A 15,752-nucleotide genomic window follows, 5' to 3' on the forward strand; every position below is an offset into this window, starting at 1 on the left:
TCAGTATTTGTTCTTTCCCTACCAGTCTTTGGAGTATCAATACAAATTTAAATAAATTGGGGAAAAAAATTGAAAAAATAAAAATAAAATGTAATACTATTTTATTATATGAATGGATTCATGTAATGTTTCTTTCTATCCTTGCCCTGTAAGATTATATGGAGACAGAGCTAAATCAATGGATTTAAAACATAAGGTAAAATCCTGCAGCACTATACTGGAAGCCCACTAGTTCTAGCACACCTGTCACGGCCTATGGTGTACGCTGTGACACTGTTGCCACACTTGCGGTTGCCAGCGGCAACGTGTTGCTGTGAGAGCATGCGGTGGCAGTGTCTCGGCCTTCTGGGTGATTGCCATGACATGGTTGCCACGCATGTTGTTCCTGGTGGTTACGTGTTTGGTATGCTTGTGTGTGCACTTCCCCTTTAAGTTGTAGCCTCCCTCTGTCCTGTCTGGTGCTGTAAGGGTTAACTCCCTGACTGGGTGTGGTCACTAGGGTTTTATCCCCTGTGACTCCCTGGCTGGAGTCAGTTGTACTTCAGCTGTTGTTGGTGCTGGAGCTCTGCTCCAGTCCAGGGTGTTCCATCTGTCCAGTGAGGGCCACCCTTGTGGTCATCAATGTTATCCCTGTGTCTCCTTCCCTTCCTGTCCTTATTTGTATGGAGTGGGTTATGTTCAGGGTGTTTGTATGTCTAGTTTGGTGTTACATGTCTGGTGGTGTTTGGTGTCCAGCATGTTTACTAGACATTCTGTATGTAGTGTCTGTGTGTGTTAAAAAAAAAAAACTGAATGCGGTCCGGTTGGGCCCCCAGTGGCGTAGGGCCCCATAGCCACTGCTATGGTTGCTATGGCGATCCCTACGCCACTGCATTCCCCTGTCTCATGTTATTGCAGCTATGGCTGTCCTGGGTTCCTGTGTGGTTTGTGGTGTGTGCTGTGTCCTTTAATGTTGGTGTGGACACCAGCACTTGTGCACGGGTTCCAGTCAGTGTGTCTGTGGCAGGTAAGTGTGTTATGGGTGTCGCTTATCTGCCATCTCCATATGTGTTCCCCTCTCCTTGCAGCCTGGCCTCAGATTGAGACTCCTGTTCCTCCATTACTGGGATGAACAGGTCGTCTCTTCCCTGCTCCTTGGTGAGGGATTACCAGGGCGACTTAGGGTCTCTAGGAATCCTGAGTATGAATCGTCCGCTCATACGGTGAGGAGTCAGAGAGAGGATTAGGGACGCTGTAGGAGGTGACCTTCTCCCTTATTACTCCTTTTGGCCAGGCTGATCCCCTTTTACCCTTTGACACCGCACGGTGGGGGGTTTCCCCCACTCCCCACAGTGACAACACCGGTGTCATGGCTTAAAGTAGATTTCCAGTTTGCATCAATATCCTGATCACATATAAAGGTAGCTGGAATTTCATAATGTATTTCTTTTACTGATATGGCTCCTATTGTCCATCGTGGGCTGCTGTCACATGACCATGTCCATGCGGTTCTTTCTTATTCCCTGTTATGAGCGTGTCAAAACAGCAACAGGGGCAGTGACAGCCCTATATAGCAAGGTTGGTGGGAGGAGCTATAAACTAGGTGGGGGTTGTTAGGGGCAGTGATAGGGGAGTTTCTATGCAAGTAGGTGGGTGGAGCTATAAATTAGGTGGGCGATGTTAGGGGCAGTGATATGGGAGTGTCTAATTAGGTGGGTGGAGCTATAGACTAGCTGGGGGTTGTTAGGGGTGGTGCTGGAGCTGTGGCAGATGAAGGAGAAGTGCATCATGGGTTTGGTTGGATAAAGGAAGTGCTACATACAGGAAGGGGGACAAACCAGAGTGATTGGTTTACATGGTGAAAACAGGTCAGGAGAGTCCAAACAAAAAAAAACAAATTTTAAAAATTTTGTGCTCCCACTTCCCCGTGAGATTTCTGACAAATTTAAAAAATTTTGTGCTCTTTGACTCACTGAGTTTATTCGGCTTCTATATCATTAAAAGTGGAACAGGTGCTTCATAAACACGGCGCTCATTCTGAACTCCCTGTTTCTCATTATATTTACACCAGACAACTGGCATAAATACAATCATATATCTCCTCCGCATGGCTCTATGTCTCCTAACTTCTTTCAGTACATGTATAAGGCTACTTTCACACCTGCGTTTGGTGCGGATCTGTCTGGTATCTGCACGGACGGATCCGCACCTATAATGCAAACGCTTGGATCCGTTCAGAACGGATCCGTTTGCATTACCATGAACAAATAAAAAAAAAAAAAAAATTATTATTATTTTTTTTTTTTTGTTCATGATAATGCAAACGGATCCGTTTTGACTTTACATTGAAAGTCAATGGGGGACGGATCCGTTTGAAAATTGAGCCATACTGTGTCAACTTCAAACGGATCCGTCCCCATTGACTTGCATTGTAAGTCTGGACGGATCCGTTTGCCTCCGCACGGCCAGGCGGACACCCGAACGCTGCAAGCAGCGTTCAGGTGTCCGCCTGCTGAGCGGAGCGGAGGACAAACGGTGCCAGACTGATGCATTCTGAGCGGATCCGTTCGGGGCCGCTTGTGAGAGCCTTCAAACGGAACTCACAAGCGGAGCCCCGAACGCTAGTGTGAAAGTAGCCTAAACTGGCTGCCTGTACCGGAACTCTGTGCCTCGGAAATTCAGTTACCATTGAAATTAATGGAATCTGTAAAAATGTCTTTGCACAGAGCTCCCCCTAGTGGCAGCTGCTGTAAAATGCTGTTGATTTATGTTGGAAACAGAAGGGGTTCAGGACTGGCTCCTCTTCCCCAGGGCCCCCTAGCAGTTGCATGATAAGCAATGTTGCAATGGGACAATGCAATCTTTAGGTCATGCAACCAAAATTTCATTGTAGCCCTAGCCTATTTCTAATGGGGAAAAAAACAAAGGTAAATGTGAGAAAAATAAAAAAATTTACTGGAATGAAAAACACTATATGACTTACCTGTCCCTACAGGAGCTGTACACCCTATTTTACAAGCGTTAGATATTGTGCTGCTGTACTGTACTTTTCTCTATCTGCTTTCATGAAAAATACAAATTAAAGGACTAATACAGACTAGCACTGGGGCCTATTAAGCTCTAATTATGTCACTGCTGTCCATTAAGCAAGTCTCACATACTTAAATAACTTCACTTAATGGCCAAGGCCACACGTCTTAAATGTCCCTGCCCTATAGTTTCCATTATAAACTAGTTATCTCTGCTGGTACCAGAGTCACTTAAGCAGCTTTCTACACACATACGCAAAAGGCCATGGGAAATGCGGCAATGGAAGTTTCGGAAAGTGTTTCAGATTTCTCATTCGTAAGAATTAAGAGTATATCTTAGGCCCCTTTCACATGAGCGAGTTTTCTGCGCGGGTGCAATGCGTGACCTGAACGCATAGCACCCGCACTAAATCCTGAACCATTCATTTCAATGTGTCTGTGTACATGAGCGTTTTTTTCACGCATCAGTTCTGAAAAACGCAGCAAGTTCTATATTCAGCGTTTTTCACGCAGCCCTGGCCCCATGGATGCAATGCGTTGTTCACTGATGGTTGCTAAGAGATGTTGTTTGTAAACCTTCCGTTTTTTATCACGCGGGTGAAAAACGCATCAAAACACATTGCACTCGCGTGGAAAAAAATGAACAACTGAACGCAATCGCAGACAAATCAGACTTAAGCCTCACCAGTGTTTTGGTCAGTGATTTCCATCAGTGATTGTGAGCTAAGACCAGGAGTGGAGCCTCCACAGACATAACGTATAAGGTAAAGATCTGCACCTGTTCTGTGTTTAGAGCCGCACCTGGTTTTGGCTCACAATAACTGATGGAAATCACTGACCGAACACTGACGTGTGAATGAGGCATTAACTTGCAAAATGGTGCGAGTTTCCCTGAACGCATCCGGAGCCAATCCGTCAGGCTTGTGTGAAAGAGGCCTTAGATAACTTTGCATACAGCCTGGCCTTGTGTTACAGAAAAACTAGTAAAGTAAGTAAAGATCTTTACTTACTTTTTGGGTATTATTTTTAAAATATTTTGAATAAAGATATCGTTTTTAGGGTCAATTCCCAGTTTTGATTAGCTGGCCTTTTATTATATTTAATAACACACCTGGATACTTTCTGATGTACTAAGTTTTATGCAGGAGAGAGTGACATCAGACAGGACTAGAACCATCAATCAAGGCCAAGGGGCAGACAAAAGGCAGGGTTTACAGAGAAGGGCCGAGCACCTACCACTGGGCACTTAAAACTCAGTTTTCATATCAGATAAAACTTTGTTTTCTCAGCAATCTGACCTTTCTCCATGACCACAAAGTTATAACTGTTACAGAACTTCCAGGCTGCCTTTAAAGGGGTGTTCTGGGAATAATGAGTTTTTAGCAAGAACCTGCAGCCTGCCTTTCTAAACAGATGATTCATACTTATCTGCTCCCGCACTGTTCCAGTCCTTCTTGCTGGCTCTGGTGTGTCTATGTTCCAGTCCCTTCAGTGTTCGCATCTAACGCAGCATGGGCATGGTCTCATGCTCCGATTCAGCCTATGACTGGCTTTAGCAATGACATGGTAACAAGCAGCACATCACTAATGAAGACAGTCATTGGCCATGGTGTATGTGACCAGGCCCATGCTGCGCCAGATGTCAGCATAGCATAGACCTGAACATGGACACACAGGAGCCAGAGATGAGGACAATAAAGGTGGGGAGCAGATAAGTATAAATCTTCTGTTTAGAGACGCAGGCTGTGGACACTTGCTAAAAACTAATTATTCCTAGAGAACCCCTGTAAGCTCTGTCTAAGATAAGTACAACATGGACACATACTGTAACACAGTAGTGGACAGGAGGCCTTAAGCTCCTATATGTAGGAAACTCTATGGTATCCCAACAGACCTCAAGGTTTCTTTACTTGGCCAAGATGATTAGGGTTGAGCAAATCGGGTTCGGATTGATGTATCCAAACCCAATACTTTTAAAAACTATGTCAAGAATATCGGGGCCGTCCTACTGTAAAATAAATGGTCTCCATGGAGGTCTCAGCAAATATTGCAAGACTAACTTCGTCTCACCTCTATCATGTGTCATTTATTCTCATAAATTACTTTATCAAAATCTGAACTAGGCTTCGTTAATGAGGCACAAAGTATTTTGATACAGTAATTTATGAGAATAAATGAAGTGACGCGTGATAGAGGAGAGACTAAGTGAGTCTCGCGATATTTGGTGAGATTTCGGAGGCCATCCAATTTTACAGTAGGACGGAGCTGATATTGTTAAATAAGTTTTCAAAAGAATCAGGTTCAGATACAGCGATCCAAACCCGATTCACTCAGCCCTAAACACCTTAACTAATGGTTGTATCATCAATCAAGAAAATGGCTAAAAGCCCCTGACTTGCCCTGCGCACTTACAGGTGCCCTGAAGTAAAGAGACAGGTGTTCAATGATGCTGTTCTTCCATAATATTACATAGGCTTATTTGGTGTAAGCCCAGAAGGGTGAGCTTATACTGGGGTCTGCATGCTGCATTATGAAGAATCATTAGGATGTCACTTACCTAGCAGCGGTAAATGCAGACCACACAAGTGAACAATGTGGATGCTATTAATTCATTAGCTATATAGAACATTAGCTACAATGCATTTTTCGCTTGAATGTTGGGGGAATGGACTATTTTGGGAATGGCTTCTTAGACTGAGGGGAGGAGAAAAACAGCTTAATTAGTTCAACCACAATAGACACCTCTTAATAGGGAAAGATTATCTGCAGCCTACAAATAAGCAAGGCTTTGCACAATTCACTGATTGCTCGGAGCTCACAGCTGCAGCTAACCGGAAGGGACAAAAGGGAACCCATCCTGCGATATTTTTATGATGTTAAATAGAAAGCAGCTTTTCTATTTTTAATTATGTTTGTAGAAAAATAACAATTAATATAAAAAAATGTATTTGACTAAATCGTGGGCTAAATGAAAATGCCAACAGCAGAATTTTTGCAACGTTTACTTGAGCATTTCAATACCATATAATAAAGCATGAGAGGGGAAGAAGAAAAGGAGGAGGAACAAGTGGTGGAAAGGGTAAAAACTGGGGGCAAATCCAATTTAAAAGAGAGGGGATGCCCCTGTATAGGTCAATAAAAGAAGATGTCCGGCACGTCAATCAGGGTTGTCACAGATGTGTCCTTCCTTACTTTTCCTCATGGAACGGCATGTCCCAAGATGTGTGGCTCAAGATATTGACCTAGAAAAGCACATGCTCTCCCACCTCCAAACTGTTGCCTGACTCTGCCTCTTAAGACAGCTGCAATCACTAATACTATCTAAGGTGAGTATACTAAAGTTTGGCGTAACTTCCGCTCAAATATGGCCAACACCTAGGAGTTGACCAATAGTATTCTTCTTCTTTGGAAATCCCAAACTTTGAGAGATCTAGACAATACCTGGTCTCACCTACTCTCTGTCCCACTAACTCAGTTACCTAATAACTATTTAGAGACTGACTTAAGGGCCCTTTACACTACTAAACACTAAAAAGTGTTCGTAGGAACGCTCGTTAGCAATGGTCTGCTGGTGTAAAGGTGCCGTTGATTACCTGATTAATGAGCAAAATGCTATTTCATCAGGTAATAAGATTTGTAGTTTGTGCAGTCACCTAAATCATTGCTTGCCAGCAGCATAATGTGCAATCTAAGCACCAATGATTCTGTATGGGGACAAGCAATGGCATTAACAATCATACCGTGGAGGGGATTGCTGCATGTAAATGAAAAGGTCTCCATTACTGACGAGCAGACGGTTACTGGGAAGGAACACTTACTTCCTGACAATTGTCTTCTCAGCTGAGCAGTATATAGAGGCCTTTAATCTCCCTGCTTTGACCTGAGGTTAAAGGGAAAATGCTTGAAAAATTAACCTTCTTTTCTGTACCTAAAGCTTGTTCTATCTCGAACTTCTATTCCCTTCTTCTCTTTCACTTGTCCTCTACGAAGTCCTATTTTCTACGAGACTGGGAACATGAATTAAGCCTGCAATTTTCAAGTGAAGAAGTTATAGAACCATACTGAGCCACTCTCATGGTTTGTCCTAATGTGTTAAAAATTCAAGAAAACTCATATAAATGTGTGATGGTACCAAACTCTCACCTATTTAAAAAAAAAATATCTTCATATCTGGTTTACTTACCTACTAATCTCTCAGTTTTGAGACAAAATATGTAAGAAAATCAAAGTAGTCTGCAAATGTAATATTAATATATATATATATATAAGTCAAAAAAGTGGGCAGCACTCCATGAGATAAAAAAGTAGAAAAATCTTTTTTTACCCAGACAGGACATGCGACGTTTCAGCTCTATGCTGGAGCCTTTCTCAAGCTTGAGAAAGGCTCCAGCATAGAGCCGAAACGTCGCATGTCCTGTCTGGGTAAATAAAGATTTTTCTACTTTTTTATCTCATGGAGTGCTGCCCACTTTTTTGACTTTTATACATTGGATTTGCTTGATCCCAACTGGGCCAGTTGCACCCCCTTGTTTTCTCAATAGACGGTGCTGCCACTTTTTTTCTTTTTTTATATATATATATATATATATATATATCCAGAAAAAGGACGGCACTCCAGCAGGATGAAAGTGAAGAAATTTCTTTAATCAACCATACGGTGCAACGTTTCGGCTCCATTGAGCCTTTCTCGCTTGAGAAAGGCTCAATGGAGCCGAAACGTTGCACCGTATGGTTGATTAAAGAAATTTCTTCACTTTCATCCTGCTGGAGTGCCGTCCTTTTTCTGGATATATTGGTTGGGGTAAGAAGTCGATTCCCCAGGAACGTGCACCCATTTTTTCCTATTGCAGTCAGTGCCGCCATTTTTCTTTTATATATATATATATATATATATATATATATATATATATATAAAATTATTTTGGCTTCCCTCACCTGTTTAAACCATCCAAACAGTGCCTCACTAATTGGCTTATTCAAGCTGCAAAACTTCTTATCCCTTTAAGCTGGAGAAATTCTGAACCCTCTACAGTCTAGCAATGGAAAGACAAAGTCAATCAAATATACAGATTTGAGGAACTCTGCACCTGGGAGTTCGGTACCCAAGCTAAATTTCTCTCCCTCTGGGCCCCATTGAAAAAAACTTCCATCTTTTTTAATTCGTACACCTATACGCCTACCACTGTCTTCTCCATGTACATTCTACATGTTAAGACTATCAAGGTGCTCAAATAATAACCCCTGACACCCCACATATTGCAATAGACATTTTCTGGAGTTGACATCTCTCCTCGATCTCTATTTCTAGTTTCTATTTTTTCTCTTTTTAACTAAATATTATCTGGAAAGACTACTATACTAGGCCCTGTGTGGCCTTTTGAAATTGAAAAAAATTAGTTGTTTTAAAAAAAAAAAAAACGATTTCGCAATAATAATGTGTCTATATTTAGCCACCCAGTGCTTGAGTTGTAAATTACAGCCTGTTGAGGTTTAAGGGGCAATTCACATCTTGTTTTTGCTGTACGTCAAGTGGATACGTTTGTAAACAGCAAAAACATCTAGAAACATATGGCTGAAGATAGCCATTGACTATAATTGGGCAAACATACAGTACAGTAGTTCAAGAGTGCATACTTTTGACTCCATTTATGAACAGGCCCTTATACTACCATAGCAAGGGCGGACACATTAGTACCTACTTTTGAGTCAATACACAGTTTAGTTCGGTTGACATGGAAGAGCAAAGAACTGTCTCGCTTTTAAATTTGAAGACAGTAGGGAAAGACCTGGGGGTTGTACAGCAGGTAAATAAAAGGCAAGAATAGGAATTGTTAGTAATGATTATAGAAGCTGGAGATTTAGTAGAGGGAGCTGATATACCTAATAAAGTCCACAGGAGGGCTTATAAAACTTTATCTACTGGGGCTAACCAAGAAAATGTTGACACTTTGGCTTCACTAGTGGTCATGCTCAATGGCAACATTAAAATTAATAATCAATTTATGTTTTATTTTGCTCTGGAACCCAGTATAACATTAAGATAGTCAGAAATTGCTGCAGCTAGAGACAGGCTTGTGCTAACAGATGCAATCAGCACACGATCACTCCTATTAAAACTGCTTCTTCACCCACCCCTCATCAAGTACCGGTGGGATGGGGAGCTTCTTGACAGTAACACTTACATCACAGTTTTAGAAGCATTAATCTCCAGTGAGGAGTTGTCTTGTGATATCAATAAGACATGGCGGTGTGGGGAAAATACTCATTCCAGGTTCATGCTCCATCTACCATTTAATGTTTATAAAGGCTCGGTTTCGTTTTATTTGATTTTATTAAATCTATTTTGTATGGAGAAAACATGTTCAATTTTAGGCCCTTATTTATAGAGTTGTCTATGAAGTCCAAACAGAAGACATGTTATTACATTAATCTCAATGGAACTGAAAGCTACATATATGGGTTATTGGGTTTCTTATATTTTGAGATCAATGTAAATTTTATATGAATGCAGATAACTATGGTCAGATGACTATTTTGTAACAGGTAAACATTGAAGTAAGAAGAGTGCCTGACGCTGCATCAAGTGTTTCTTACAGAGAGCTCTACCACACAAATGTCAGCACTCAGCAGCCAGCAGTAAGCCACTTCTGCTAATCAGTATCTTCATCTAACACATATCAGAATATTCAGCTTTGAATATGACATAATTTCTGATCCTTTCACAAAAGCACTACAGATTCATTATAAATTGATAACAATAGGAGGAAATTCTTTCTACAAAATAAGGGAACCTCAGGTTTTATGAATCTACAAGGATAAACAATCACTTAAATAGTAATTCACCACCATATTGTCATGGTCCCTCAAGTTACTGATGTCAGGAGATCAAGGAGACTAGCTGAGCATGGTGGAATCTAACAACCTCCTTGATTTCTCTTGATTTAGTGTTGATAGGGTAAATGACCACTTCCCTTGTCTCAGCTGTTGCTCAGTGGTCATCACTTCTACCCTTTATAGTCTGACACCCCCCTTCTGACTATGCGATAGATTGCTTCATTTGGTTTTGGAAAGAGCTGGAGTGTGGTTCTCCCTGAGTTCCTGCTCATTCTTCTACAACAGAAGCTAAGTGTCTTGCTTGTTTGTATTTAGTCTTTTCCCATTGGTTGTGGTTACTAGGCCTCAGGGAGACGCTTGTTCCTTCATCTTGGAAGGAACGGGTTGTCTCAGCCCTGCCAATATCTTTAGGGCTCCTCAGGGTCTCCAGGGCTTCCAGGTTCCTGTGTATGGGCATTTCTACCTTCAAGGGGTGCCCATATGATTAGAAGTCACGGCCAGGAGTAGGGTTCTTTAGGTGGTGACCCTTTCTCTTCCCTAGCATTGAGGCCTAGTAGCTTTTCCCTTCCCCCCTGGTTGTGTGGTGTTTACTTCTTTACCTCATCCGTGACACATATTTAAAAATAGAAATCCAAACCACACAGGGATGTGGAGAGATCTGGGGATTACACATTTTCTCTTCATGCCATTGTTAGGTCGGTGGTCCGGGCCTGCCAACCTCCCTCTGCACCCTGCGGGCACAAATGCACAGCCGCTTTCCATGCGGTTCGATATTCTTGTCGCCAACATCCTCTCCATGCTGCTGTTTCCATGCTCCTGTCTGATGCCCCCTTAAGGTGTGTGCACATTCACCTCAGGCTGAGGGTCCCTGGGTTTCTAAGACACCCTCTCCAGGTAGGTTGTCTGAGCTTTAGGTTTCCTATCACCAGTAAAGGCGTTTGATAGTTCAGTGCTATTGTGATTTACCTCCATTATTTCCAGCATGAGTTCCTGACATGGTCCAAGTTCTATTTCCATCCTGCCTGTGTGCCCCTATACTTTCAAGTGCAAGTTCAGTTCAGTTTGTGTTTAGGTTAACCCAGTCTGTATTCTCTGTCTGTGCTCCAGTCAAGTACCCAGACTGCCTTGTGTATGCTTCACCACTAACCTGCTCATAAGTCTTTCCTATGTTTATATGAACTTTACACTGTCTGGATCTCTAAATAGGGCATTCAAACATTCCTGCCTGTTCAGACTGTACCTGTTGTTTTCCTGCATTTTGGGTGTGTTTTATAAATCCTGAGCACCGAGGGCTTTCACTAGAGTCCCTGACCCCAGTAATTCAGCTGCCAACTACACTGGAACTATCCCAGGAGGTACAGGTCTGGTTGCTATCCCTCAGTGAAGTCTAGATCCCTGTATAGGGGTTAAAGGTTAAATACTGGGGAAGTGCCAGATTAATGCTGTTAGGGTTAGCCCTATGCCAAACTGGTAAATTGACATAGTGGGTTCATACTCACTGATCCCTCCCTAGCAGTCATAAAAGACCATGAAGGCCTTCTACTTCCATAGTTAACCTTTTACCCTTCCCGTACTATGTACTACTTTTTCATTGTTTTGATTGCAAAACAAAAAGTAGGTATTAGGGGTAATTAAGTAAAAGAAGCAGCAACTAGGAGGTAAGCACAGTTGTACAGTAACTTGAAGCTTCAGAACATCAATGCAAAACCTCTAACACTGCTCACCACATACCATGGGCCGTTAATAATGGTGATGTCTTCTAATATGGCAAAAGGACCTTTGGGTTCCCTTTAGGCATCTTGTCACGGGTGCAACTGTTAGCTCTACATCCCCTATTTCTATGATCATGAAAGAAAGGCTTATTTGGAACACATTTCTACCTCTGTCTTTTATAAGGGAGGCGTCACCACTGTGCCAACTAAATGGTTAAGCTCTAGGCTAAACCTGGTATTTGGCAACCTTTCATCCATGTACAGGGATCTGTACTCCTCTGCAGGGGAGTAACAAGACCTCCACCTCTTTGGATAGTACCAGTATAGTTGGCAGCTGACCCACTGGGGTCCGGGACTCGAGTGCAAGCACCAGAAGCTCTAAGCACAGTAAACGCACCAAAAACACACCCAAACCACAGGTACAGTTTTAACAGTCACTTATACTGATTATGTGGTTTTGGCAGAACCTGACTGTAGGAAACTTGGCTGGCTGAGACACAGGAAAACCGCACCACAATTGTAGAAGCAGTCAGAATAGTATCTTTTATTGGAACTCCAGATATTTGGCAACACTGGAGACACTAGGAAAGCATAAATAATGCAGTAAAACACAATAGAATTGCTGGAGCACAAAGTCTTCCAAATACCTTTGCTGGTCACAGGGAACCTTAAAGCTTTGGCACCCCCTGCTTGTAGACAGTGCTTTATGTACCCAGGGACCCTGAGCCATTGTCTGGTTAAGTATTTTCAGATACAAACACTGGCCCTTTAAGAGGCCACAGGTGAGCAGGAGCGTGCCTTAAGGGAACTGAGACTGGCGCGATGGAGACATCAGCTTGCAGAGGATGCCAGGCAGCATAGTGAGTAGCAGGGCAGCGGCAGGCACCAACCTCTGACCTAACAGGAAGGGTGAAAAATTCAATGTTGATGTGGCAAACATGGCTTACAAAGATACAAAGATACAATGGGAACTGGGCCCCTGTCCGGACAGCTCAAAAATGGGTAGTTGGGAGACTCAATGACTTATTCCAATAGTACGGTACAGTAATACTATACTGACTTTACTATAACAATAAATTCTTCATATCAAAGTATATATAGATCCTATGGAGAAACATGCCATCATCACATATGACAGCAATAGAATAATTGGTAGACCGGTGGTGGGCCCAGGTTTAGACTTTGCCCAAGGACGTCCAGCTTTAAATCTAAAGCACTGTATTATTCTTAGAGTAGAATAGCTAATGGACAGTACAAAAGAAGACATAATGCTAGAAGACATGGAGTAAAAAAAACATATAGGTCTCCAAAATATATTAATATGGAATAAGCCGTCATATAAGCATTGTTGGATGTGATTTTTTTCCCTCTTGTATCTTCATTGATGTGCTGCATAAATAATACTATATGGCTGTTTTTAATGTATAATATATTTGGATTATTCTTTTAATGTCAATATAATTGCCCTGTATCGAAGCAATGAACCATCTGTCTGTCACCGGCCACAGATGAACACTCAGACCAAAAAGATACATAAGCGACAAAAAATAATTACAAAAAAGGGTGTGCGGGGCTTCCCGCTTCTGGGAGGAGATAGAGAATGAGGCTGACTGTAGCCAGGGCTCAGAGAGGAGAGGTTGAGAGGTTAGAAGCCTTTGTTCCTCCATGTCTTGGGAAGAGAAGTCTCAAGATTGATCTTGCAAGCTCGAAATATACAATGCAGCTTGTGCTGTTCCATCCACAAGCTCCACAGGATCCTCTCCCGTCTCTGCCTCCCTGCTGAGACTCTATAAGCCTCTTTCCCTTTTTATAAAGAGAAAGAGATTTGTGTCCAGCATCCTCTGCACAGTGTTAAGGGAAAGAAGAAAATCAATAGGCAGTTCACTTAATTGGATTATTGAATATGTAAATGGTTTAACTATTTTTGGTCTAAATCAGCAACACAGTTTTATAGAAGGGATGAAAACTCCAGGAGGACATTTATAAGCATGGAAACCTGAAATGACCCATATAGAACTATGGTGTAAATGATTACGGATGCGACATATAACAGTCATATGACAGATGATGTCCCTGTGGACATGTTTAGCTTTGGCTCTGGTCTTGTTGGTAATGCTTGTGACCCGGAGTGAACTACACAGAGAAAAGGAAAAGACATTTCCACTGGTTTGCAGTTTAAGAATAGGTTGCCTTGTGCCCAAGAGGGGAAATTATCATGGGTGCTCCCTACTGTGCAGAACATCTGCATGTATCATCAACTCTGCTATAAAAATTGCGCAAACAGGGAAGGACTAATACATCATAAGGTGTCTCCAAAAAGGCAATTTGGTCATTCAGTGATCATACTCTTCACATTTCTTTCTTTGATGGCGCCAACCTCTCCTTTAAGAACATAACTGACTCATTTTGGGCTACTTTTAAAGGGATTTCCAGTAGGATAGGATATTGAAGATCTATCCGCAGGATAGGTCATCAATTTCAGATTGGTTTGGAGTCCGATTCCCAGCACTCATGCCAATCAGCTGTCTGACGGGGCCGTGGTGCTTGAGTGACTGCTGTGGCTTCCTCAGAGCATACCAAGCACTGTACACACATTACTGTATATAGTGTTTAGTATTACAGCCAAGGAATGAGTTGCACATAGGCCATGTGACTAATGAACGCCACAGGCCTAGCAAGAGGCCACAACGCTCACCAGAGCACCGTGGCCTCCTCAAACAGCTGATTGGTAGGTTTTCCAAGTCATCAGAACCCCACCATAGGTCATCAATAATGTAGGTACATAGTTACATAGTTAATACAATTGAAAAAATACATCCAATTCAACCAAGTGATAAGTGGGGACGCGAATCCCAGAAAGAAGTGAGACTCAGATTTCTACACATTTTTATAAACATTAATGTCATTTACTTTTAAGAATTCATCTAAAATCTTTTTAAAACTGTCCACTGTTCCTGCTGTGACTACATCCTGAGGAAGTCTATTCCACAGATTCACAGTTCTTACAGTAAAGGAACTTTGATGCTTCTGGAGACTGAACTTTTTCTTCTCCAATCGGAGGCAGTGGCCCCTTGTCTTTTGAGGGTAATTTACATGGAAGGTTAAGCACTCCCATACATTGAACATTTTCAATATTGGTATATATTTTGACCACTGGTAGTTTGACCCAAGGAATAATATGCTATAACTGGTGAGACCCCAACAGAAGAGGTTTGAGAAGGATTAATACATTATAATCCCAAAAACTAATAGACCCTTGAGGATGTTATCTGCCTTGTTTTTTACAACTAAGCCAAATATGCTCCTTTGTTAGGACATGAAGTATCATTTATTTTGATTTCTTGTTACCCACTTTGATTGCTTTCTTCTTATTTTTATTCCAGCATTGACTGAGAACCATGACAAAGTTTGGCAACAACAGCTATTAGCCATTCTAGCCGCTATCACTGCTAGAACACCAGGAACGCCTTTGCTAAATCCTAGTTTATCTCGCTTATTTGAACGCTAAGATAGATATACTTTCTAACACATATGATCAGCATTTACTACTTCAAGGTTCAAAAACCGAAGAGAAATCTCAATTGTGCTTCCCTGGCTGTTTCCAAGTAGTGATATCATCTGTCACTGGTTGACTACTAATCTTGTAAAATTTAGTAAAAAAAAACAGATACTATCATGGCCATTTCATTCAGAGCATTGGGAAGTATAAAATGATGCCACTATTGATAAGACTGAAATAAAATTCACAGGATTCTACCATAATCACTCTGTGTTAATAGTCATGAATGACCAAACAACCATATATGCAACAAATGCATCATTCATCCTGGCACCATAAATAGTACTGTTCCTATATCTAAGTCCAAACAGAGAACCCCTACATGGAGTTTGTACTTTTGGTTGTCTCCAGGTGCTGAGGTTTCCCCCCACCCTCCAATAACATATTCATAGTAGAAGTGGCTTTCTATAAAATTGGTCATAGTGTTGTGCTCATACACACAAGTGTATTGTCAGCTAAATCACTTTTGTCAGCTGAACCCATTTGTCACAGGTTAGGGGGGGGCAATTGAATGTGTATGGGAAGCTCCTGATTCTCCCCGACACATGATGTCAGGGGAAAGAAGGATCAGGTGAACTGAGTACAATGCGTTCAGAAAGTCTTCAGACCTTTTCTCTTTTTTCACATTTTATAAAGTTT

The 15,752-nt window shown here is 41.8% G+C and overlaps 1 protein-coding gene across 1 annotated transcript in view; it reads right to left on the reverse strand.

Moving 5' to 3' along the window:
- PTPRN2 (protein tyrosine phosphatase receptor type N2) overlaps positions 1 to 15,752 on the reverse strand; it is a 1,243,324-nt gene that overhangs the window by 141,412 nt on the left and 1,086,160 nt on the right. The window lies entirely within an intron of this gene.

The sequence above is a fragment of the Bufo bufo genome, chromosome 5, assembly GCF_905171765.1.
Source record: "Bufo bufo chromosome 5, aBufBuf1.1, whole genome shotgun sequence".
Taxonomy (NCBI): Eukaryota; Metazoa; Chordata; class Amphibia; order Anura; family Bufonidae; genus Bufo; species Bufo bufo.